This window comes from Protopterus annectens, chromosome 5.part0 (assembly GCF_019279795.1).
Source record: "Protopterus annectens isolate FY-2018-M chromosome 5.part0, PAN1.0, whole genome shotgun sequence".
In the NCBI taxonomy this organism is placed as follows: Eukaryota; Metazoa; Chordata; order Ceratodontiformes; family Protopteridae; genus Protopterus; species Protopterus annectens.
The window spans coordinates 603,495,891-603,523,208 of NC_056735.1; positions in this window are offsets into that span (position 1 = coordinate 603,495,891).

The following is a 27,318-nucleotide window of genomic DNA, read 5'->3' on the forward strand; positions in this document are numbered from 1 at the left end:
TTAAAATTCTTGTTAGCTTTTCCCATGTAAAATTAATCACATGATAAATGAGGTCATGTAAACTGAGTGCTCATACAAGTGAAGTAATCAGGTAGACTTGAAGTTCTAGTTGTACTGGCACAATAAATACTGCATCCTATGATAATATACTGGCAAATACTGCAGTTAAGTAATTTGTGTGTAACTTTCTTGCCAGTAGCATTATCAAATTAAAATGTATTATGTTACAGCGTCTCTTATGGTTAAATCTAGATGCATTAGCTATCCTTTGGAACACCTCAGTTTTTCCAACAGCATCCTCCAGTTATCTAGAACAATCTCTTTTATGGAACTAGTGTTAGTAATATGTCAAACATATGTCCATATTGTGATCACCTGGTTTTCGAGGTTTGACATGCTAGATGTGATAGTGGTAGTCCAAGATGCATAAATCATATCTTGAGGCTAACCACTTAACATAAATTGTCTAATCAAATTTGTTCAAGATAATTTTTAGAAACAACATCTGCAGTTAAATAATGTACCCTACTAAACTTACTTCTAATTACACTGTTTTCTGGTGTAGTGGATACATGCAGTACAACAATGAATTGCTTGCTGCATTCCTATAACCAATACTTCTAATGTATAATTTTCTTATACACCAGAGTCCATAAACATAGTGCTTTGTTTGACCCTCACAGCCAGTAATTCATGAACATGTTAGGTTAGGTTAGGTTAGTACTAAGCTAACTGCCCTTGTGGGCCATTTTAAGCCTAGCCAATTATCCAATGTGAGACTCAAACCCTGCACCTTGTGTTTGTAAGGCAAATACCTTAAACATTAGGCCACCCTCCCAACCCTAAAATAAAAAGTACTGCTTTGAACATAGGTTTGTACTAAGCTAACTGCCCTTGTGAGCCATTTTAAGCTTAGCCAATTATCCCTTGTGAGACTCAAACCCTGCACCTTGTGTTTGTAAGGCAAACACCTTAACCATTAGGCCACCCACCCAAGCCTGTTCCAAAGAAGAGACAATCTCTGAGACACATATCTATCCCTCCAGCATGTTCTGTTTGAGTCACTGACTAAGTGGCCCTCATGCTGTTTGACTTACAGATGTGGAGCAGCTCCATCAGGACTGGATTTGTGAATGCCTTGTAGGTCAGGCATATGTCTCCCCTTAATAACTGTCAGGAGACATTGTAAAAGTATATAGCTTTGAGTATATCTGCATAAGACATGTTGTTTACACCCTGTATTTTCTTTGAGACGAACCTCTGAGGTTGCCCCAGCTGCTGTAAGTGCCTATCAAGTACATGCCAAATGGTACATTGTATTCAGTTATTGGTCTAATGAAAGCTGAGTAGAATGGGATTTTAATTTCCTTGGATATGGATTCCATACCTTTACTTCTAAGTTATGCCACATAGAAGGACTTCCTCACCACTGTGAGCACAAAGCTGTCAAAGTTCAGGATACTATCTATATGTGCACCTTGATATCTCATCTCTGAGTCTGCTCTTTGGGGTGTGCTACTGCTGTTGTAATTTGCATGGTTATTTGACTTCCTAAAAGGCACAATAATGCATTTTTTGCATTTAGTTTTATACCACAGTTCTGTCACCAATCATTTATCAGATCTAGGCCCTTCTGAAGGATATCTACATCACTGGGGGATTCTGTAACTGCCCTCAGTTTGCAGTCGTCAGCAAACATTGTCATCCAGAGGCCTTCCACAATAGCCTTCACTTTGGAGAAGTATATTCCGAACACGGAGTGGTGTCAGCACACCACTAGTAACTGGCCTCTTGCTGGATCTGGATTCAACCACTTTAACCACATGTGTCCTGTCCATGAGCCAGTAAGCTATCCATCTGGTGACATAGGGATTTATGACCAGTTTTCTGAGTTTATTTATAATACCACAGTGGGAAATTGTGTAAAATGCTTTAGTCTAATTGAGGTAGGTGGTCGGTAATGTTTTACCCTTATCCATGGCCTTAGTAACTTTCTCAAAGAAAACCACCAAGCACAGTAGGCATGACCTGCCTTTGACAAACCAAATTGAGTCAGGTCCAGTGTTGGGAGGTTTCCTATCTTATTATTTATTAGGTCCATGATGAGTCTTTCCATGACCTTACATATAAGACTAGTAAAGCCTACAGGTCTGTAATTTCCTGGGTCAGTAGATGGTCCCCTTTTATGCAGAGAGATGGCTGTTGCTAACCTCCACTCTTTTGGGACAAAGCCACTCTGGAGGCTGTGGTTTAAGTCCTGATTTAAGCTGTTTAAGAGGCAACCTAGTATATCATCAGACCCCATTGAAACCATGTTTTTAGCTTTAGAGAGTGCAGTGGCAACCTGTTCTTTGGTGATAATTGGTGGAGGAGTGGTGGGGGTTATTTCTTGGGGGAGAACTAGGGGTGATAGGGACGTGAAATTTGAGTTGAATTTGTCAACCAGTAGATTTGCTATGTCTTCTGGCTAAGAATAGGTGATGCCATCTACAACTAATTCTGCTGTTGGGTATTGCCCATAACACTGTGGACATAAATGAAAAATGTCTTATGGTTATTCTTAGCTTTGGAGGCTATTTTTACCATAAAGTCTGCTTTCAGAGACATAACTACTTCCCTGATTCACTTGTTTAGATTGATGAGGAACTTTTTACTCTGTTGTGCACACTGCCTCTTACTTCTCAACAGGATTTTTTTTCTTTTGTTGTACAACCTATTAATACCAGGGGTCCAACAATGTTGCTTGTTTCTGTGGCTTGACCTGGGTTATTTTGGTATGATACTATTGTTTCTATGCAGTTGTTTATATGTTCATACGTGGCTTTTGTGTACATCTCTGCATAGGTTTCTGTGTTTTCTGGACTTGGGGAGCTTGAAAACTAACTATGCCATCCCATAATAGGGAGGTAATTTTTTTACCAATTTACTGTAGAAAAGTTCTTAATGTTTTGGGGTTAGGTAAGGGAATGGTTTTACCTTTTTTCAAGGGAGACCACTTTGTGATCTGATTTTACCAGTGAGGACATCACATGGGGGGGGGGGGTTGCAATGTTGACTCATATTTCTGAGTGACAGATCTAGGATATTTGTTCTCCTAGTGGAAGTCATACTAGCTGCTCCAGGGCATTTGAATTTACAATGTCAAGAAATCTCTGGGCCTGCATGTTAGTGGTCATGCCTCCCAGTTAACAGAGGAGTAGTTAAAATCATCCATGAATATTGTATTGGGCTGGATGGTGAGTAATTCTCGTAACATCAGGTATGATGTATGGACTTCCTGGTTCATGGTGGGGGACCTGTAGCTATCAAGAATATGGCAATGGATTTTTCCCATGCTTAGTTGGACATGGAGTAGCAGTAGCATGTCATATTTTTTTGACCAGCCTTGAGGTGTTCTTATCCTTTATGTTGATAGATATACCTCCTCCTTTTGCTCTTTCATGTTCAGTGGGGTGGTCAGAATATATGAAAGGCATTATAGCCATGCACTGCCAGAGTGCTTTCCGTGGCTGTGAACCATGTTTCAGTAACTGCACAGACATTAGCATTCTCCAGGGTAAGGAAAGCTTCTAGGGAGTGCAGTTTCTAGTTGAGTCTCCTAACTTTGAGCAGTAACACTTTTAACATGTCCTGCATAGCATTTGTTATGTTGGAAGGTTTTTCTGTTTGGCAATGCCTAAAAATGGCACTTTATGGGTGATGATGTTTTGGCCAATATCCAAAAGCCTAGTACATCTCAGATCATTCATGCATACATGGAGTATGACTGAGTCATACTGGTACTTAGGGGTAAGTGACCTGGGTGCTTGCATGATCTGGTGGATCCTCGTCCCTGATCGATAAATAACTGCAACCTTTTCCTTATCCAGCCTGATAACAGACATCAGTGTGTCTCACAATAAAGTCTCTTATGACCAAAATGTTGAGTTGTGGAGTGTTTTGCATTATGGGCTTGATAGTTGAGATACAATCAGATGTGACTTCATGCGATGTAATGGGAATTTGCCTTGTTTGTGCACATGTGGAGCTTCTGAGGACTGTTCCTAAGAGGCCTTTGAAGTTTGGGTAAGTTATATATGAGCACCTCTGCATATGTGGATCTATATCTGTGGTCCCTTGTGGGTGCAGTGAGTGATGTATATGAGTCACTGACAACCTGTTTGTTGCTTTTTGTGTCTGTATGTGGGAGTCTACTCTCCAATGTCAATATGTAACTACATCTGTCACATATTGTATTTATCTGTTTGAGAACTAAGTGGTTGTCAATGTACATAAGCCAATTGCTACATCGCTTCAAGATGCCCATGTCCACTAAGCTGAATGCAGAGCTAGCAGGAAAATGCCCATCCATGATTGCAGGTCCTAATGTGTACTTGCAAGGGATAGGAGTGAAGAGTGTTTGTAAATGGACGAGGGAAGGATGTGTACTTGGTGTAATCTGCAGCTAACTAACCAACGATTTTGTCCAGTGCCAAAACCAGATGCTTTCTAAGCAACAATAGTCCTGGTTGTTTTAAGAAGGTAAGGTAGACCTAAATAGTCCTAACTAAATTCATAAATGCTGCTCACCATGCAAACTAGTCACCCCATGAGTAATGCAGAACTGAGGTAAAGTTCTGAGATTTTTTTTTTTAATAGGGAAATTCCAACTTCTGGTGCTAACATATAGACAAGGCTCCAGTAACAGCCACTGTATGGGGAGTAGCTTTGTGCAAATGCAAGGCTTATGCATGATCAGGAAAAACTAACTATGCCCTAAGACCAATCAGGTAAGCATACAATGAGCTTTCTCCCAGCAGTTCCCAGCTCGGATAGGTGAAATCAGTCCTCTCCTACCACAAGAATGCACTTTGACCCTCTTAATGTAAAATTACTGGATTGGAGCCCAAGTGTTAAGGAACCAGAAACAGGTGCCTAATATCAACTAAGATGCACTAGATACAATGCATTTCAGTGCAGAACTGCAGACCTTACAGCAGTTTGAAAATGCAACGTTCAGCTTTAAAGTCTAAAAAAACAATAAATAGCACAGTAAACTTTAACAGAATAATGAAAATAAGCAATGTTTCTAGATGTTTGCATCTGTAATCAGTTTTAGCAACTCACAAACAAAAATGAGATTACTTTCCTCATCAGAAGGAAATCACCAACAGTGCTTGTAGTTTTTTGCAGGCCTTGAGTCTTATTTGAAAAAACAAGGCAACAGATATACTCTCTGTGTTTAAATATCACTGCATATTTAAGCATCACATTGTTTAATTACATGTAAGCAATGCGTTCTCCTATAAACCTTATCTCATTAACAATCTAAGTGCTGTCATTATGTAGCATACAACATCCCCATTCATTACCTACCTCCTGAAGGGTGATGATGTTTAGTGATTTAACATCAGTTGATAGTAATGTCCTTTTCCATAGTAAAACTACCATATATTTTTCTTTAAAGGAAAATAATCCCCAATAAAGCATGGACATTTAAAACATATTTCATTAAGTGCTGGATCTATAGAATTAGAATTAGATTGTGCACACAGCTTACCTTGACCTCACTAAGACTTTTGATACAATACCCCACTAAGGCATTATAGACAAGCTTACTAATTTAAGTATAAACTCTTTTATCACCAACTGGATAGCCAACTGGCTCACTAATAGGACTCTGGAGGTCAAAATAGGTGAGGGCACCTCCACCAAGAGGACAGTCACTAGTGGAGCCCCTCAGGGCTCAGTACTGGGCCCACATTTTTTTGGCATCTATTTCTCTAAAATGGAAGCAAATGTTGAAAGTTTATGACTGACTAAGTTTGTAGATAATTGTAAGCTTGGGGTTATAATCAACTTCCCTGCAGACACTGGCATTCTTCAAGAAGGCTTATCTCTGACTAACAAATGCTGCCAAAGCCATTGTCTTAAACTCAAATGAGAAATGCATAATTGTACCCTTTGGAAAGTTAACCATCGCAGCTAATTACCATGTTGATAATACACTTCTAAGAGTTAACCCAGTGGTAAAGGAACTGTGGCTACAGTGGTGAGAAATCCTTTTATGTTATGCAACTTATAAGTAAAGGCATGGCATCTAGGTCCAAAGAGGTCATTATTTCATTGTACTCCACCCTTATCAGACCAATCATAGAGTACAATGTTCCCTTCAGTATGTACCTGACCAGGCATATGTAGCAACTAGAGTGACCTAAGAACTTCCTTACGAAAAGAATACAAGGTGTAATAAACCTGGTTTATGCAGAGCACTTTAAAGTCCTTTCCTTCTATACAGTCTCCTATAGATTGCTGAAGGGTGATCTATGGCTTACAAGACATATTTTTGAATGTCCTGCATATTCACAAGTCACACAGTACCAGAAATACAAGGTCTAAGGATCTGAATTTTATCTGTGACATAAACAGAACATTCTGATGAGATAGAAATGCATCCCAGAGACTGCTTCTCCTATGGAACAGGCTTCCCATCTATGTGAATCTAAATTTGTCTATTACAACTTAGACTAGTGGATGGGGAATAGAAAATTTACACCAGGCCTGGCAACCATGTCCATTACAGACAGAGGTAGCTTAAAAATATCTGGCCCTCAAAGTCTTATTTGGATGCAGGACATCATCATTTTTTGGGAAAACTTGGCTGGGCTAAGGACCCCTAGGTCATACCAACCCATGAATCTATGAATTTATGAATTCTAATTTAGATCCCTTTGCATGAACTATTGGCATAAAGAAGGATGACTGTCACTCTAATGAACTTTGGTGATACTAAAATAACTCCAGTAATGGTATATTTTACCTTAAAATAATGATACATGACTTTAGATGTTGTCCCTTCCAAACAAATTTCATGTAATCAATTGTCAGCATACCTTTACAGTTTGAAAATCTCATTATTAGTTACTTGTTTATAATAATCACTGTTTTTCAACACAGAAAACATTTTACTGTTATATGCAACAGTCCATAACCACAGCCACCCTTGCATTATCAACTTTCATGAGCCAGATTGTAGCCTTCCACTCACCTTTCACCAAATTATATAATATTCTAGATTTTTTCAAAAGTTAAAAATTGTATCTAGGATCATCACCGTCACATTTAGGGTTGTTCAAAATTCAACTCTAGATGACTGAAATAAGACCATGGGCTTGACATATAATATTGGCATTGGTTCAACAAAAATGATTGTTCAAGATAATTGCAAGGTGCTCATTAAGAACTAATGTAAAGACTAGATAATGTATCTAGATGTACATATAACAGATGATGTAACATAAAAAATATTCTTGAATTCAGTCAAGAAAATGGATTTAAATGTGCCAAGGAATGTATGCACCAAATGCAGTAACTGTAGCATGTTCAAGCATATTAGCTAATTGACACATAGCATCACTGGAATTTCATGGGTCTATATCATTTCATTAAAACTCATTTCATCAAAGCTTAATTCATAGACACATATTCACTGAAAGCTCACTTCACTGAAAACCCAGTTCACTGAAAGCTCAATTCACTGAAAACCCATTTGACTGAAACTCATTTCATTGAAAGGTATAAATGGCCTATTACCCACTGTTGTGTGATCCTGGAGTTAGTATATACAGTAAGGGGGGAGGGGCACAATCCCCCACATTCGGGGGGTGTGGGGGGTGAAGCCCCCCCCCACACATAAATTGGTTATATGTTCTGTCCTGGAAGAATTTATTCATTACACTTGTAAGTATCCATCTATATGCTTTAAAATATTTACAATATATGGGGGCTACACCCCCCACAGCCCCCAGTGTGGGAGGCTGTGCCCCCCACACACCCCCTTACTTAATATACTAACTCCAGGATCACACAACAGTGGGGAAAAGGCCATATATACCTTTCAACTGATAACATGTAATACCAAGTAAACACCTTCTAATTCAAGTTATTAATATAACTATAAACACTGTATATACTTATAACATTTCTTGAAAATAAATTCACATATGGTCTGATACTAAGTACCCCACTTGTTTAAAAACCCATTCTTGACCTCTGTTGTGACTGGCAATATGAAATGCTGTTCCACAATGTAGCTGGGTAGACAATTTTAGAAATATTTATTTTATAGAAATATATTTATGCATATATCCTTATTTATTACTAAACACATATAAATATTTACAAATTACTAGTAGGCAGACAGTATATATCAGTGAAAACTATTATGTAAGATTTTATTTGATGGCTGTGAATGATTGTACAAGGCAAGTTAATAACAGAAATGATGTTATTGCATACATTACAATTTCTTGCATAATGAGCAGTGTTTTTCATGAACTATTTTAGTCATCAGACATTTTTTTATCTGTGCTGAGCTATCCTGTGAAATGCAATTCTACCTTGTTATTATGTGGTCAGTGCCAGAGATATTTGCATGAACATAGGCATTTATATATATATATATATATATATATATATATATATATATATATATATATATATATATATATAAATATATATACACACACACACACACACACACACACACACACACACACACGCACACGCACACACATATACAGTGGATATAAAAAGTGTACACACCCCTGTTAATATGCCAGGTTTTTGCGGTATAAAAATGAGACTACAATAAATCATTTCAAAACTTTTCTCACCTTTAATGTGACCTATAACCTGTACAATTCAATTGAAAAACAAACAAATCTGTTAGGAGAAAAAATATAAAAAAAATAAAAAAAATACAATAAGCTGGTTGCATAAGTGTGCACACCATTAAACTAATACTTTGTTGAAGCACCTTTTGCTTTAATTACAGCATTCAGTCTTCTTGGGTACACACCTGCCATCAATTAAAGAGACTTTGATTAACCCCAAATAAAGTTCAGCTGTCCTAGTAGGATTTTCCTGACATTTACTCAGTTGCCTGCTACAGCAAAAGCCATGGTTCACAGAGAACTTACAAAGCATCAAAGGGATCTCATTGTTGAAAAGTATCACTCAGGAGAAGGGTACAAAAAATTTTCCACAGCATTGGATATACCATGGAACACAGTGAAAACAGTCATCAAAAAATGGAGAAAATATGGGACAACAGTGACATTGCAAAGAACTGGACGTGGACGTCCCTCCAAAATTGATGAAAAGACACAACAAAAACTGGTCAGGGAGGCTGCCAAGAGACCTACAGCAACACTGAAGGAGCTGCAGGAATTTGTGCCAAGTACTGGTTGTGTACTACATGTGACAACAATCTCCCATATTCTCCATATGTCTGGCCTATGGGGTAGGGTTGCAAGACGTAAGCCTTTTTTACACAGAAAAACATCCAGGCCCAGCTAAAATTCGCAAAACAATACATCGTCTCCCAAAAGCATGTGGAAAATGTGTTACAGTCTGATGAGACTGAGGTTGAACTTTTTGACCACAATTCCAAAAGGTACATTTGGCACAAAAACAACACTTCGCAATACCAAAATAGCACCATCCCCACGGTGAAGCATGGGTGTGGCAATATCATGCTTTGGGGTTGCTTTTCTTCAGCTGTAACTGGGGGCTTTAGTCAAGGTGGAAAGTATTATGAACAGTTCCAAATACCAGTCACATTTGGCACAAAACCTTCAGGCATTTGCTAGAAAACTGAAGATTAAGAGGAATTTCACCTTTCAATATGATAACGACCCAAGCATACACCCAAATCAACAAAAGAATGGCTTCACCAGAAGAAAATTAAAGTTTTGGAATGGCCCAGCCAAAGCCCAGACCTAAATCCAATAGAAAATCTGTGCGGTGACCTGAAGAGGGCTGTGCACAAGAGATGCCCTCACAATCTGACAGATTTGGAGCACTTTTGAAAGGAAGAGTGGGCAAATATTGCTGAGTCAAGATGTGCCATGCTGATAGACTCCTACCGAAGAAGACTGAATGTTGTAATTAAATCATAAGGTGCTTCAACTAAGTATTAGTTTAAGGGTGTGCACACTTATGCAACCAGTTTGTTGCACAGTTTTTATTTTTTATATTTTTCCCCTAACAGATTTGTTTGTTTTTCAATTAAATTGTACAGGTTATAGGTCACATTAAAAGTGGGAAAAGTTTTGAAATTATTTATTCTGGTCTCATTTTTTATATCACAAAAACCTAGCATTTTAACAGGGGTGTGTACACTTTTTATATCCACTGTATATATGTTTATGTATATTATATTTATTGCTGAAAAGTATAAATATCTACATTTAGAATGAAAATGAATCATAGTATGCCCCTTGCTGACTAGCCAAACTGGATCTAGAATCATTGCTTAACTAAAATCTATTAACCAGCTTACTATGTAATTTAATTTAATCCTGACTTACGCTCGGGATTAACTCTAACCTGTGGAACTTGTTTAACTTGCTTACTTATGTAATCTCTGTAAATAGTCTGTTTGTAATATGTAATGCTGATATTATGTAATGCTGTATCTGCTTACCCTTGGAGCTTTTCTCTCCAGGCCTCCGCTGAAAATGGACATGCATCCAGTTGGACTATCCCAGTCAACAAATGTAAAATAAAATAAATGAAAATAAAAATTAACTAAGTGCTAAATGAGCCTACAAATTCCTATTCTACAATTGTTGCAAGTGGATACTGCTTAAGATGTCTTTACAAATATGTTACATATGCATTATTGTATTGCTAAATAAGTACAAATACCTGAAAATGGTGGTACATAAAAAACAGCTTTCTGTGTCAGATTTTGAGCAATTTATATGTTTCATTTGATACCATGATGTCCCACACATACTATTACACATATTTAAGTTGCAAAAGAAATGTTAATTTGGTACATTATTATATATTTTCATGACAACTCAGTTTTTGTAATTACTGAGAACCATCCAATGCTTCTATGGAGACACTTCCTAAGAACCCAGAGAACTTGCTCTGCCACTAGATGCCATTATACACATAAAGGATTCTATGTGCCATCCAGCAAATTAGTCAGAAAATGACTCACAGCAATAACTTAGAGCCTGTTATTGCCTTAAACCACAGCATCCATGTTTTATGACAGTTATTACGGTGGTGCAGCAGTTAGCATTGCCACCGCACAGCAAGAGGCTTTCTGGTTCGATCCTCGGCTGGGATGCCTTCTGTGCGGAGTCTGCATGTCTTCCCTGTGGTGGCGTGGGTTTCCTCTGGGTGCTCCAGTTTCTTCCCACATCCCAAAGATATGCTGTAGGTGGATTGGACACTATAAATTGGCCCTAGGTGCGAATGTGTGCGTATGTGCCTTCTGTGGAAGGTTGGGCACTGGGCTGGCAACTCGACACCATAAAACTCCACTGCCAATCATGAGCAGACAGGTGATCTGCTGTGGCGACCCCTAACCGGGAAAAGAAGAAGAAGATTAAATATGACATTAAGAAGTCACAACAGGAGTATGACTGCAAAGTAACAATGATTTGCAATGGTTGCTTGTAGCAAAACAACTTGGTAAAAATGGCAAGGTAAAGACCTCCCCTGGTACTAAGTAAACTCTGTGTAGGCTCTGCACAAAGCCTACATGGCGTTTACATGTTTGTGTGGTGATGCGAGGTGAGCAGCAGTGCTTCTTGCATACTCATGCTATGCACCACGTTTAAATGTAAATAAGTGAGGTTTTGTGGCTAGCAACAGTGTTACCAACCAGGAAACCATGTAAGCAAATACACATAGCAATTCCATTTAAGACAGAGAAATGAAGATCCATGGTTTTGCATGGAATGTCGCAATAATCATCAGGACTTAACAGATAATAGTTTTTTTAGCTATTAGTGTCTTAGTGCAAGACTTCTGGACAAAGGCCAACATAATGGAGGGAGAATGACCCAGAAATAGGGACAGAGTTGATATATTTACTCGTTGGAAATCTGCTAGAATAACAAGGAGTTTGTGTGAAGATACATTTTCCTGAAGGATTTGAAGTAAAAAAACTCAAATGTATGCACTTATTGAGTCACATCAATCCTGAGATCATCCCTGTGATATGGCAGAAAACCACAGTTTTGATAAGGAACACACCAAAAATATATATGGCAAAAACTGGACAGTCTGTGAAAATCTGGATAGTTGAGAGGTATTATAATCAAGTATATGGTCCAAACACAGTACAGGACAGTCTATACAGTAAAGAGTATTGTGAAATCCCATTCCTGGCATTTTGTACAGAAGTTTTGTAAATCATCTATAAGGGTATATGGATTGCCATGTAGAATAAATACTTAGGGGAAGTGCATCTATTAAATAGGGACACAGAGATGAACTGTAGGAATGAACACAGGGAAAGAGAACAGGTGAAATAACCTAATGTACTGCAGATGAGGGCATGTCAATGGAAGACAGTTATGGCAGCAACACAATCACTGCACAGTGAAAATGTGTATTATGTGACTTTCGCACAAAGTGACATAACAATGGGAAAGATGTCTGTGTGAGATAAACATCCTTACATGAGCAATGCAGAGGACATCTATCAGACATGTTGCATACAATTGGGGTAGGGTGCATATTGTGAAGCTGTGCAAACCGATTTGCCTGAATATGAGTGTAATCTCATTAGAGGTCTTCAGCAAGTGGGATGCAGGTTAAGGCTTATGGACAACATTACAAGAAGCAAGCACAATCATAGACAATATCAGAATAATACCATCAGTAATCCCATGTCTCTGACATATGTGATTTAGAGTGATCAGAGATGATTTTGCACACGTGTACAACTATCATGACATGTCCACACTCTGTGAGAGTAATAACACACATGTCCTGGCACCATATCATCTGCTGTAGGTGATAGGAGGGACACTGCTATACCTGTATGCGGCATATGATCAATACAGCCTAGATGACTGCTGAGCATGGCATATATATATATATATATATATATATATATATATATATATATATATATATATATATACACACACACACACACATATATATATATATATATATATATATATATATATATATAGAGAGGGCATTAATGTTGTCAAAGAGCTATGTAGGTACTTGGTACATCAGCTGAACAGGTAGCACACATGCATCTGGTGTAACAACTTGATGGGGAGTCACACCATCACACAGTAATGTTTGTCACAAAAAAAGAATACCTAGGTATGGTCAATAAGATGTGTGACAGGTCACTGTGACTAAGGTGGTACACATCAGTTACACATCATTGGAAGATTTGTAGGGAGGTACATGAAGAAGGGTATATTGTACTCAGTTATTGGTGTGATGAAAGCTATGAACTATGGGGGTATTATGGCTTCTGATGTGGATGTCCTTCACATACTCAGTAGTTGTGTTATATACAGAGGAGTATTCAGCACTGTGACCACATGCTGGTGGACATTCCACTTACCATCTACCCCAGGACACAGGTGACATACCTATTGGTCTGATTATAGGGTGTGATGTCTACATTATACTTGGGTTGTGTGTTTGTTTTCCTGATGTAACAAATCCCCTCATGTTTTTGTGTCATTACAGGTGTTGTTATGGCTGTGGCAGCAATTTTTGCTGTGTGTTGATACTCTCTATATTATACTAATATCACAGCTAGAGTCAATGATTGCCCACAACCTGTAGTCCTTCAGAGAGCTGTTTGGACACAGGATGTGTATGTCATCTGTGATGTCTGTCACTTAGATAATGGGCAGAAAAGGGTCTAGCAGACAGCCCTGATATACTGATCTGATCTCTAGACCTGAGATGTAGGTCACTTCATACATGTCAATATATTTAGATCCTACATATGTGATATATTGGCCTACCCACTTGGGGATATAGGTGTATATGGCCACATCTGACAGTGTTAAGTGAATAGCTCAGTTTGGATTTGTGTCAAATGCCTTTAGCTTGTCAAGTTTAAAAGGATGATAGTGTTATCACCATGCATGCTCTCAATGATTTCTTTGAGGATATCTAACAAATGTAACAGACATGATATAGCATTAACAACTCACACAGGTCTGTTGCATACAGCCAGGATATCAATAGTGTCCATTTAGAAAAGGCCATGATGACATGTTGGTCTACTTCACAGATGAGGAGAGTCAGGATGTGTCTATACATGCATGCTTTGGATGCTACCCCCTCCCCAACTCAGATGGATGCATGTTGATATACACCCTTCTGCAGGCACATAGTCTGTGTGAAGGGTGTGTTGAAGTGTGTATTCCACCATGTCAGGAATGTGTATGTGACGAGTCACATGATAGGCAATCTGTAATGTTGTCACATTCCATTGATTCCATGTGGTAGGCCTGGATGAGGGTAAGACAGTGCATACTGACTAGCCTCAACTGGCCTAAGGTTTGAACACAAGCCCCCATGTAGGTATCATTGAGAAACTCTCCCAGCTGGGGATTAAACCTTATGTTACTCGATGGGTAACTAATTGGCTCACTGACTGAAAACATACTGTGAAAGTTGTGAAACAAGCTGTACCAGTAGAGCTGTCACCATTGGTGTATCCAAGAGATCTGTGCTTGGCCATTTAGTGTTTGGAATCTATTCCTCAGCAGTTCAGGCTATGGTATACACCCTTTGGCTTACCATGTTAGCTGATTCTTGCATACTGGGTGCAATCATTGAGTCTGCCTATGATGATAACATACTACAGGAGGGGCTAACACAGACAAATGATTGGTGACAAAGCCACATGGTCTACAAATCAATGCAAAAATGTGTCTTTATTTTGGCCTTCTGCAAAGTGGAATTCCCTGCTAATTACAGCATTGACAACAGTCCTACTATGTTGAAACACAGAGATGCAAGCACTGGGAACACACTTATATACCAATCTGAACTTTGGCCAGCAAGTGTCCATACTGATATTCAAAGCATATGTTGTGCACATCATAAGTCATGCTATCATATTCCAATCTCAGGAGTATATTACAGCACTATACTCAAACCTCATCAGAACACTAATATAGAGTATAATGCTAATGTTTGCATGTACCTCACCAGACATATGCAGCAGCTGGACAGGCCATAGGGGTTACTTACCAATAAAACACAGTGCCTACAAACCATGTCATGATGTATGTGTATAGAATGAAATCCATATCACTGTAATCTATATTGTATAGGATGAGGTGACTTCTGCCTGGCCTCCAGGCCAGCCAGTCTCTGGCCCTGCCATAGTAGGAATACTGCAAATCCACAAATCAGATATAGCTGATAACATTAGCAGTGTTTGCTAAGGAGAATATGGCAATAACAGCATCCCACATGCTGATGTAAAAGGCTCTTTGTAATAAGCAAGTGTGCACACACACACACACACACACACACACACACACACACACACACACACACACACACACACACACACACACACACCTCAGTTGACTGCAGTGAGAATAGAACCCATTCCTATCCAAGTACACAGACTACAGAACTCAATACTTTATGCTAGCACTACAGCACAAGTCTGACTTTATTAAAGCTGCAGGACAACTTATAGTGAATGTCAACAGAAGAGCATGTTGGAGAGAAAATGTTGGGAGGCCTGGATGAAATGGATGAGTACACATGTAGAAGTATCAAAATACTGTTAATCCATGGGATTTTGTACTCAGCACCAATTGCCCCTGTCCATGAGGAACATAGGTGCCACCCTAGGTATGAATTTACAATCACCCATCCAGTTGTCAAGGTTGTGCTTAAATACGGTCATTGCGGAACACTGCTTCACATACAGTGGAAGCCTATTACAGAGGAGTGGCAATCCCTGGGAGATATATTTGTCTCCCCAGCATGTTCTGTTTATATCACAGGCTAGGTTGAGATCCTGGAGCAAGTTATTCTTGTCCCATTTGATCTGCAGATGTCCAACATTTCCAGTAGGGCAGGGTCTGAGCCTGCTCTGTAGGCCAGGCATAGATCACCTTTCAGCAGCCTGCATGATACTGACTACAGTGACAGGTCTGTCAGTCTTCCATGTATTTTATGTTTTGGAGGCCCTGGAGTCTCCCAGTCGCAAACCTCTGTGTTTTCACAGTTTCTGCAGGTGTCTGATGAGATACAGACAGAAGGGAGCATTGTACTCAATTAGTGGCCTGATAAGGGTTGGATACAGCAGAGCTTTGACCTCCTTGTCTTGGATGCAATGCCCTTATTTATGAGGTGTGCAATACAGAATGTCTGTCTGACCACTATGGACACATAGTGATTGAAGTGTAGATTGCTATCAACATGTGTTCCCAAGTATTGCAACACTGTATTTGAGCTTACAAAGGGTGCTATGTATATCTTAATTAACAGGGGTACTTGTTTTCCAAAGGGAGCAATGAGGCATTTTTTGCTTTAAGGTTCATTTCATGAGTTTGACACCAATCATTTGTCTGTGTCAGCCCTTTCTGTAATATTTTAACATCCTTTGGGGGACTCTCTGTGAGTGCACTCAGTTCACAGTCATCTGCAAACTTGGTAAGCCACAGGCCATTTACCTTTACCTGCACTTCAGAGAAATAGTTTCCAGACATTTGAGGGCCAAGCACAGATACTTGTGGTATTCCTCTGGTAAGTGGTTTAAAGGTGGAGGTGCAGTCCCCACCTTTGACACTGTGCATTCTGTCGGTGAGCCAGTTGACTATCCAGTAATGTACGGGTTAATTTCCAGATGGGAGAGTTTCTGCATGATACCTGAATGATGGATAGTGTCAAAGGCCGTGGATAAATCAACTTAGGTGGTATGTCCTGTTTTCCCTCATCTAGGTCTCTGGGGTCATTATCAAAGAAGTTCACTAGGTTTAATAAGCAAGATGTACCCTTGACAAAACCAAAATGGGTTGGGTCAAGTGTGTTGAAGGTCATTTAGGTCCCTGTGAATAAGGGCCATGATGATTCCTTCCATAGCCTTGCAGATAAAGTTGCTTAGGCTTATGGATCAATAGTTCTAGGTCTGCATCTTACCAGATTGATGTGTATTGCATATCACACATCATATTAATTTACATAGTGTAGTTGATATATGGGAAAAAAGTACTAAGACACCAGGGCTGTAGTGCTTGGAGGGAGGCAATGCATGCCTGTATTGTAAATATGTGACATATTGTTAAATAAGGCCTTCGGTTTTTGTTTCTACATGTAATTTCATGCCATAAACAGGAAACGGACAGTAAACAGCACCAGCACATAATAATATTTAGTTTTCCATAGCTCAGCGAGCAGCAGGTTTGCTTGACAGTTGGCAAAGTGTTTGCCCATGCAAGATACACATTTCCATTACTTTCTCTGCTTGTGTGTAGTTAAGCAACAATGCAAGTTGCATTGATAAAAGTCAGAGAGTTAGTATTCAGTGTATGAAACACATCTACTGCTTAACTGACACTGTGGCAGCAGGTGTAAATGCATTGACACATTTCTTTTGAGCCCAGATGATACTGGGTTATAATCCAGGTCTAAGACTTTTAAATAAACAAAGATAATGCAATGAAATTAATTGTTTATAGTACATGTGTTGCTGTGTGTTGGCATAGCACAGAAAGGTTAAGCGGCATTGTGTGGAGGTAACCACAGAATTGTACACCTGCTCACTGTTGCTTGGCATTGCTGAGTGATGCCAAACTCCACGCAAACATGGAGGCCAAAAAGTGAAGGGATCCATTGCTTTTTCTGCTACTTATGTGTATTGTGTGTGATTTTATTTTCTGACTAATAAGTGTTAAAATGGGGTAGATAGGAAAGTGGAGAAATGGTGAGCAAGCAGGGGAAGAATAAAGAGAAAGCAATACAGGAATGTATAGGAGGGGTGTAGGAAAGAACCATAGCTATCCATTACTTCAACAGTAAAAACTGATCACATTTGAAGAATATTAGCTGAATTTAGACTATCACCTCCAGAGAGAGGGGTGACAACAATGTAATCATGTTGTATAGCCAATCGGACTGAATCAAGTTTGTCAAGAAGACACATGTGCGAAATGAAGGGGACAATGTATGGGATAATTTTTTTTTTTCTTTGTGGGACAGGTGCCCATTTTTTTAATTCAGTAAGAGAGGACTGCTGGGTAAGGGATGTAGGTATGTCTTGGTCAGGTAAGTTGGGTAGGTAAGGAAGCAAATGCAAACAATACAAGAGACAGGGACAGTGAGGGACACAAAATGTTGGGGGACACCATGATTGGTGTGAGGGAGGAAACAACACAGGCTCATGCCTGTCAAGCTTGGAGACAGTGAGAATTGAGTACTCACCCACTGGATTGTCATCACTGTCCCCTTACTCTGCTGGTGGCTGGAGAGCACAATTTCTTCTCCTCCTGTGGACCATGAAGGAGAGCAGCCACTCGCTCTGAAGTAAGCATACATCAGTAGTGCAGGGCATGACCGTATGCACCAACCCTGGCATCTCCAGGCAGGTGATGAAATCACCACTTCTGCCACTGCTTCTGGGGGTTACCACTGCGCCAGTTTCCAAAGCAGTACTATCTGAGGGCACAGGTAGTGCAGGGGCAGTAGAGGCAGTGTTGCCAGGCTGGCTCCCTGACATGCTGAACACTGGTGCTGGAGCAGGTGGAGGGGGCAGGCAGATGCACTTGGACTGGCCTATGTTGCTGTGCTGTGTAACATTTAGGGATGTGTAATATATGGATGATATGGAGACATTTTGACAACACATCATAGAAAATAAAAAAACAAGAGATAAGGTTTGGGTGAGAGAAAAATGTGATAAAATTAGTACCATCATATGTGACATACAAAGCATTACCACAATTATTCAACTCTTTTATCTGAAGTATTACATTTAAGTATATGTCTAACACTTACACACTATACTACAGATTGCTGAAAGTAATCCATGAAATGTGCATGCATTGTACATATGCATGTTCTAATTATACAGACTATAGTTTACAGCAGGGCATTTGTGCCACTGGTATAGCGTTTTTAATGTAATGTAAATGTTATTAAAGAAATAAAAATATTGTATAGGTGTGAATCGTGGTATTTGAACCCACAACCTCTGATTCCAGTCTAATCTTTCACTGCTACAATTAGTTTGTGCTACAGACTAATGCATGCACACTTGCTTTTACAGCTGGGATATGCATGCTCAATTTGATACAACTGTATAAAAGACCCCAAAAGCTATCTTTAACTTTTAAAGCTACAGTAATACTTTTCTGCTGCATACATACCACTTCCTTTCCTCAGTCTCTCCATTTGAGCAACGTGAGCCTGCCTATTGAACTCACATTTGGTGGTAGCTGGGGAAAGAACAGAAAAGAACAGAAGTGCTTTATGCCTACCAGTCTTGCCTATGTTTAGCTTTCCAAGTCTTACAAGTACTCTCTTATTGTCATACTTACACAGTCGTGAGATGTCTGCAATCTCAAACTCATTCAAACAATGGTTGAGGGTATCCCTTTTTTACCTGTGAGGTCATTACAATGATGCGTACAGTGCTACAGTGCTCTTCGGTGCATGGGATGTCAGTGTCACTGGAAAAAGCCTGGGCCACACTATTTCACACCTCAGACTTGTACTGGAAGCCAGAAGAGTCCCTCTGCAGAAGCCTTTGGCTGTGGCACTTAACAAGAGTCCACGAAATATCATGGAGTCCTGGACACCCCACTTCTGTGCCCTAAACTTGGCACTTTCCTATCTAATACCAGCCATGTCTACCAGATAAGTACAGCAATGGAAATTTATTCTTTCCTGCCAATTCCATTTATCATGTTTACTGGTAGTGTGCAAACCTGAGCAATAATGCCAGCCATGTTTGCACAATGCTAAGAGGACAGCAGCAGTGCCAAACAGGCAGGAATTAAATAATTGAAATTTTAACATTAATCTGACACCTGCCCTTAGTTTGAGGGATGTCTACTTATGTAGCCTGGAAATATATATTGGAAATTGGAAGGTAACTGTTAGGCGAGTTATGATTGCAGACATATACTGGGGGCATAAATGTAATTACCTGACATGCTTGTTTTTGCCTTTATACATTGAGAAAAATTGATTTTTACACTGTGGATTCAAACCTATGCATAAGAGACAAACAATTTCTTCCACAGTTTTGATTTTCCATCTGTGCCACAGAAGAATTGCTGCTCAAACATAGCCAGGAATTCTACATAAATAGAGGTGACATTTTGGGCTATTACATATGTATGTGTGTGACCTAACAAGGATATTGGATATATATCTAGATGTGTATATGTCTTATGTAATTGTGAAGGTCATGCAAGTCCAAATAGCAGAATTATACTTACAGAAACCTAATCGGGAAAAGCCGAAAGACACAACATACTTACAGAAATAGACAGTATAGCCTCAGTTATGCATCTGAAAACACAGTAATGGTATCTCATCCCTCATGTATATAATTCATATCAGCTCCACTACCTAAAGTGTTATAAGTGAGTGTAAATATAATTGGAAGTGGAATAACAGTAAAAGTGTGTGGAATATCCTGTACTAGAACCCATGGCCATGTGTATGGCAGACTATACTTATACCTGTTGCCACATGAATATTGAAATAACACTTGTCTGTTTTTCAGTTCATTGCTATAAATTGCACTGTCACAACAATAAAAATAGGTTGCACACCCCTGTAATAGAACCAGGACCATCTGTACTCCAGCCCTGCACTTACACCTGCTGCCACAGGACTAGTTACATGACATTTCCTAATTTCCTAATCAGTCATAAACTCTCTGTCTTAACTGCAGCACAACACCACTTAGCGTGTTAGTGCAGTGCCCAAAGAATTAATTGATTGCAGCTGGTTTCAATTATTGCTTGAGTCCTGTCTGCAGGTGTTCAATGGCTGCAGCTGTTGAGGAATCTTGCTAACTGCTGCGCATTGCTGCTAAGCACAGTTGCATGATGGAAAACAAAAATCACAACAATGTATTGTTTTTGAGTTTTGCCCTTTTACAGACACCCTGTTTGCAGGTGTACTGCAGGTGTTCTATCTGCTTCCTAGGTGGGCCAGTAGTCGGATTTGTGCACTGCCTCACCTCATGCAAATGAGATAAGCATAACCAACCTGACATTCATTTTTTCACCATTTCTCCTGTTTGCACATTGCAAAAACACTGCCCCAACACCCCCCATTCCAAAAAGAAAAAAAGAAAAAATTGTGAAAAGTAGTTGAAATGAGGAAAAGCAATCTATGACATACATAGTAGAAAATGTTAGTAGACATGAAATATCTCTACATAGCTCTGGATTTGAACTCTCACTCCAATGAACCTTCAGAACACAGTAAGGGTACCTTATCCATCTTTGTCACAGAATCACCTTTGTAGCAAGGAACTGAAATCATTCTGCATACAACCAACTACCGGATCATCTACAGCAATATAGGTTCATAGGTTCATAGGCTGGTACTAGGCTATCGGCCCTAAGGCCTATACAAGCCTAGCCATAACAATTCCCTGGCTATTTCTTCCCACACTATTTACTTTCCTGGACGCCTGTCTAGGAGAGCAACTGATGTGATTCCCCGGGGTGAATTTCCTTTCTCCCATCCAATCTTCAAGGTTCCTTTTGAAGAGGGCTAAAGAGGTGCTCTGCTTGACATGTATGGGCAGACTATTCCAGAGTCTGGGGAGTCTCTGAGTCAGGAACCTATTCCTCCAGCATGTTCTGTTTATTGTAATGACAAGGTTTAGATCCATAGAGCGTGTGGCTCTGAGAGATTGGGATTTCTTTAAGTGTAGCATTCCAACAGCTCTGGGTTTGACATGGCCTTGTATGTTAAGCAGAGATCGCCTCTGAGTAGACGATATGTGACAGAGTATAGCTGGAGTTTTTTAAGGCGGTCAGCATAGGGCATCTGCTTTAGGTCTGTGATTCTTTTAGTGAGGTATTTCTGTGGCCTTTCCAGTTGTTGCAGGTGTCTTGAGAGGTACATACCAAATGGGGTGTTGTATTCAATAATGGGTCTAAAGAGAGATGAGTACAGTGGGACAATGACCTCCTTTTTTCTAGATGAAAAGCCCTTAGTGATGAGGTGTGCCACATAAAAGGATCTCCTGACTGTTGTGGCGATCTGGTTATCGAAGGTGAGACCACTGTCCACCTGTGTCCCTAAGTCTCTTATCACACTTTTGGTGTTTAGTTTACTGCCACCTATGTGGTAATTCATGGGTACATGTTTTTTTTCCCATAGAGGATAACTATACATTTCTTGGCATTGAGCTTGAGCCCATGGCTCTGCCACCAAGCATCTGTTTCTGTAAGGCCCTTTTGTAGAGTATCCACATCATTTGGGGATTCAATAATGGCTCCCAGTTTGCAGTCATCTGTGAACTTTGTTAGCCAAAGTCCCTTAGTATTGGCCCGTACTTCAGAGAAGTAGATGCCAAACAAGAGTGGTCCCAGGACTGAGCCCTGAGGGACTCCACTTGTCACTTGTCTGGAGCTGGATCTGGAGTCAGCACTTTTACATTGTAGGTTCTGTCAGTAAGCCACTTGGCAACCCATCGAGTGATGTAGGGATTAATGCCCAGCTTAATAAGTTGATCTATGATTCCAGAGTGGGGGAAGGTGTCAAAGGCCTTGGTGAGGTCCAGATAGGCTGTGTGGACTGCCTTACCCTCGTCCACAGCTCTGGAGACTGATTCAAAGAAGTCAGTCAGGTTCAGGAGACTAGATCAGCCCTTCACGAACCCAAACTGGATGGGGTCCAGTGTCTGAAGGTTGCCAATGTCTTTATTTATAGTTTCCATGATAATATGTTCCATGGCCTTGCAGATCAGGCTCATCAGACTGATGGGGTGGTAGTTCCTGGGATCCAAGGTGCATTCCCCCCTGTGGAGTGGGATATCTGTAGCTGTGCACCACTCAGTGGGCATGAAGCCTGAGGTAAGGCTATGATTAAACATAACACTTAGGTGAGGTGCCAATTCATTTTGTAGTTCATGTAGTACACAGCCCGGGATGTCATCTGGTCCCATGGATGCTGTATTCTCAACTTTGGAGAGTGCGCTTTTTACCTGTGTGGTGGTTATTATTGGAATTTGGCAATCATCTGGTATTGAGATGGGCCATTTAGGGGGTGAGATGGGGGTGAAGTTGGCACTGAATCGATCTGCCAGGATATTGGAAATATCCTTGGGATCAGTATATTTAATGCCATTCTGTTGTAGCTCAGAGCAGATCTGAGTATTGCCATTTAGATTCTTGACATAGTTATAGAATGTCTTATGGTTGTCTTTGGAATCTTTGGCAATTTTATTTTCATAACTAACTTTGGAGGATTTTATGAGGGATCTCAGCTTCTTACTGAGGCTGGTAAGGGAGTTTTTTGCATCCTGGGATTTTCCTCTTTTCTGCAACAGTTTCTTCCTTTTGTTGTAAAGTTTGTTTATGGCAGGGGACCACCTTGGTGAGCATCTTGGTTCTATTTGGGATGGCACAATTCATGCATGAGTGGATGTGCTTGTACAGTGCCTTAGTGTAGGACTCAGCAGTTGAACTTTCAGTTCCCATCTGCATGGGTGTCATGAAGTTTGTCACTTCTGACTTAAGTAGCATGAAGTTGGCTTTGGAGAAGTTTTTTATGGAGGTTTCCTTACTGGAGGATGGGGTGGGATGTGGGATGTGGATGTTAAGGGTGATTAGTTTATGGTCTGACCTGACCAATGAGGAGGTGACCAGAGGTGTCTAGCACCGATTTCCCATGTTTGTAATAACCAGGTCTAGGATATTGGAGCCCCTGGTGGGACAATGGATTAGTTGATCCAGGCATTGGAATTTATGAATTCCAAGAACCGCTGGGCAAAGATGTTGGTACATGAGTAGTTTTCCCAGTTAATGGCAGGGTAGTTGAAGTCACCCACTATTAGGGTGTTTGGTTGTATCTTAATATTTTCCAGTATGTTTAGAAAGGTGTAGTGAGAATCTTGGGGCATGGTGGGATATCTGTAGCAAGCTGCAATTTGGATTTCAGTCTTACCTAGTGTTAGTTGCACCTGGAGAATTTCAAATGCATTGTGTTGGGCAACTAGTCTGGTAGTGTGAATATCCTTGGTGAATATGGACCATTTTGAAACCATTTTATTTATGCATTTATTAATTTTGGATGTAGTGCACTTAATGATCACACGACCAGTTATCACTATTTCTTGCACATATGTAGCTCTGTTTTTCCTCTGTGTTTGTTGCTCATTCTTTTCTTATCTGACCAGTAACCTAAGGCATGCAGTTTGTAAGCCATTCTATACCCTTGCCCTGCTGCTTACTTACATTTCCTACCTTGACAAAATTACATCTAACACTTTTCTCACTCTCACCTGACACATCCACTGGATGTAGGGCAGTCTCCATTGCTGTTGTGTTTTCCTACTCCCTGCCAGTAATCAGTCAAAGTTGCAATCGATTAACGACAAACACAGAGGGAGTGCCTGCACTATGTTTAAATTTGCAACATGGAGCCAAGTATTTGGGATTCAGCAGTGCTAATGAGTTCACACCTCATTTGCATATTCAACATGCTGACAGTCATAAACCTGTACCATAAAAAAGGCAATCCTGCAGCTAGGAAAACTGAAAGTGAGGAGACTTGTTTATGTGAAGCACACAGAAAAGAGACTATTACTTTGGGATATATCTTCACAGATGATTGCTGAACTTGAGAAGGTAGGCTTGCATTTTGTCAGCTATATACTGTATATGATAAAATGTAATTAAGATAAATCTGTTCAATTAGCAAACACTACACTTTTATCTCTATGCATTAGTTATATATGCACTGATGGCATTCACATGTTTATCAGGGCATTTCACAGGTATACATGACTGGTAATACCTTAAAATGGAATGTTCTGATGTTTTGTGTTAAATCTATAGACATATTACAAGGCCAGTTCACGTGATAGCACTTTTAGCATTTCAAAGATGGGTTGTTGGCAAACTGTGTCATTTGCCTGTTCTTTTGGGGTTGGGGAGCAAAGATGCATTTCTGTTATGACACAAACAAGGATATGTTGCTATTGTTACTCTCCTTTTTTTTTTTTTGCATCCAGCCTGTTGTTCATATTTCAGATCTCTAGACTGTTTTATATTTCTCCACTGGGTAATACTGAAATGCTACTTTTTCTGTTTTATCTGGGAACAGTATTTTGTAGTTATGTGATAGTTATGTGTATTATCCTTCTGTTGTCTTTTAGGACACCTAGCACTATAGCACCCAAGCTTCTCAATCCTGAAAAACACACTTCACTGACCCTGAGAATCAGGACATTGTCAAAGCTTTTAGGTGATATGGTGCCTTCCTGCTTGAGAGGGGATGTGGGGATATGTCAGGCAGAATGCAAATTTTGCAGCACATAGTTGCAGATGTCAATGCAGTAGGTGGCCACAGCAGGAATTATGATCAGGTGCACCATAGGGCTACTGACATGATCTCATCTGCATGGAGGAAAGCAGCTGCAGTGGCCCATGATCGGATGGGTACTTGGGGGCCTGCTATAGAACCACCACTAACAGCACATGAAGAGTTTCTGTCCAGTGTCAGGGATCCAGAGAGCTCCCAGAAAAGTGCAGAACAGCATATCCTTGACATTGGAACTACTGTTTCAGGGACAGCAAGTATGTCCCAGGAGGAGCTTCCAGGTAGGCTTTTGGATCTCAGTTATTAAATACTGTTGGATAGTAAAACAATTTAAATTAATACTTTAGTTCTGTTTCACAAGAATATTTTTTTTGTGGGGGGACTGAACATTACTACAGTTAATAACACATTCTGATTGATTACACATGGTCTTAGGTTGGACTTGTCATCCAAGTTCTTGTTTGAAAGTATAGTTAATGGACATATAAAGGGGAAAAGTGTTACCCCCGTGTTACTGTTAATTATGATGATGCTGTCCTTAACTTTTGCTTAACTTCTTCCATGACCATCTGGCATATGGAGCATAACATCATCTGCATATGGTAAGCCAAACATTTTTATGTCAGTACTGATGAGCAATTCAAAGAAATATTTTAGTGTGTGATGCTGATGCCAGGACTGTTGTATGTATTGCTGCACTGTCTAGTAGTGGCACCACTGTTATTTTGTTAGCATATATTGGACTATATTAGTATAATTATTTGTTCTTCTGATTGTTGCTTATTATCACAGGTGATCCTGACAGTGGAAGTGTGTGAACAAACAGAGGCACAGCCTAGGGGTGCAGAGGTTGAATCTGACACTGAGGTTGACATACAGTCATCCCCTGAAATTCCATCAGACACAGCCAGTAGGCCTGTGCCTATCCATTCCAGTGAGACCACAGATATTGGACAGGTGGGGGGCAAGGCAATCAATCTGGGAAATGTGGTTACTGTGGCTCCAGTTCCTTTTGACTCTGGCCATAGCGAAAGTGTGGGCAAGGTGCCACGCTGAAAGGTTGTTTGGGGTACTCAGAGGAAGCTTGCTGTCCATCATCCATATGATCCAAGTGTCTCTTCTTGTGCCAGTTAGCATATGTTTAGGGCCATCATGGAGGCACAGGCATGTTCCCATATGTCCTCCAGATAAATGCTTAGGGTTGTAGATGTGGCAGAGGCTGACATGTGTGACTGCCTCCACTGTGTTTCTGAGTCAGTGGATCGGATAAATGATACATTGGAATGAGCGGTGTCTGTGATGGAATGTCTGCTGGGAGGGTACAGTATCCTCATGGGCATAGGTCAGCCACATCATCTTCAGTTAGCCAACATGGCCATGCCCGATCATACTCCCATAGTGGCAGTACTTCCACTGCTCCATCAGTGGTTGAGCTGTCCACACCCAGACATGGCAGGCCATGGGGTTGTGGTCCTGGGCATCCTCTTGAGGAGAGCTCATTAAGCAGACATCAGTCACATTCAGGTAGCAGCAGTGCATCTGACAAGTGGGTGTGACATGCCAGTGCAACCCCTGGCAGGGCCAGCTGCCATGGTCGGGTATGACAGTGATGAACTGCCACATCTACAATACACAGCTCACACCTGTCAGACATACCAAGATGTAGAACTAGCACAGAGCTTGGCAGTGTTCATGCAGAAACTCACACACCAATTTCAGCTGGAAGACCCATACAGACACACATACACACACACACACACACACACACACACACACACACACACACACACACACACACACACACACACACACACGCACACACACGCACACACACACACACACACACACACACACAAACACACACCAGTTACATGGTTCAGCCATGAAGCTTAAAACTCATTTTGCCTCACTAGGCATTTGTTGCTTTATTCCTTAACTTTTGCTTAACTTCTTGCATGGCCATCTGGCTTATGGAGCATAACATCATCTGCATAT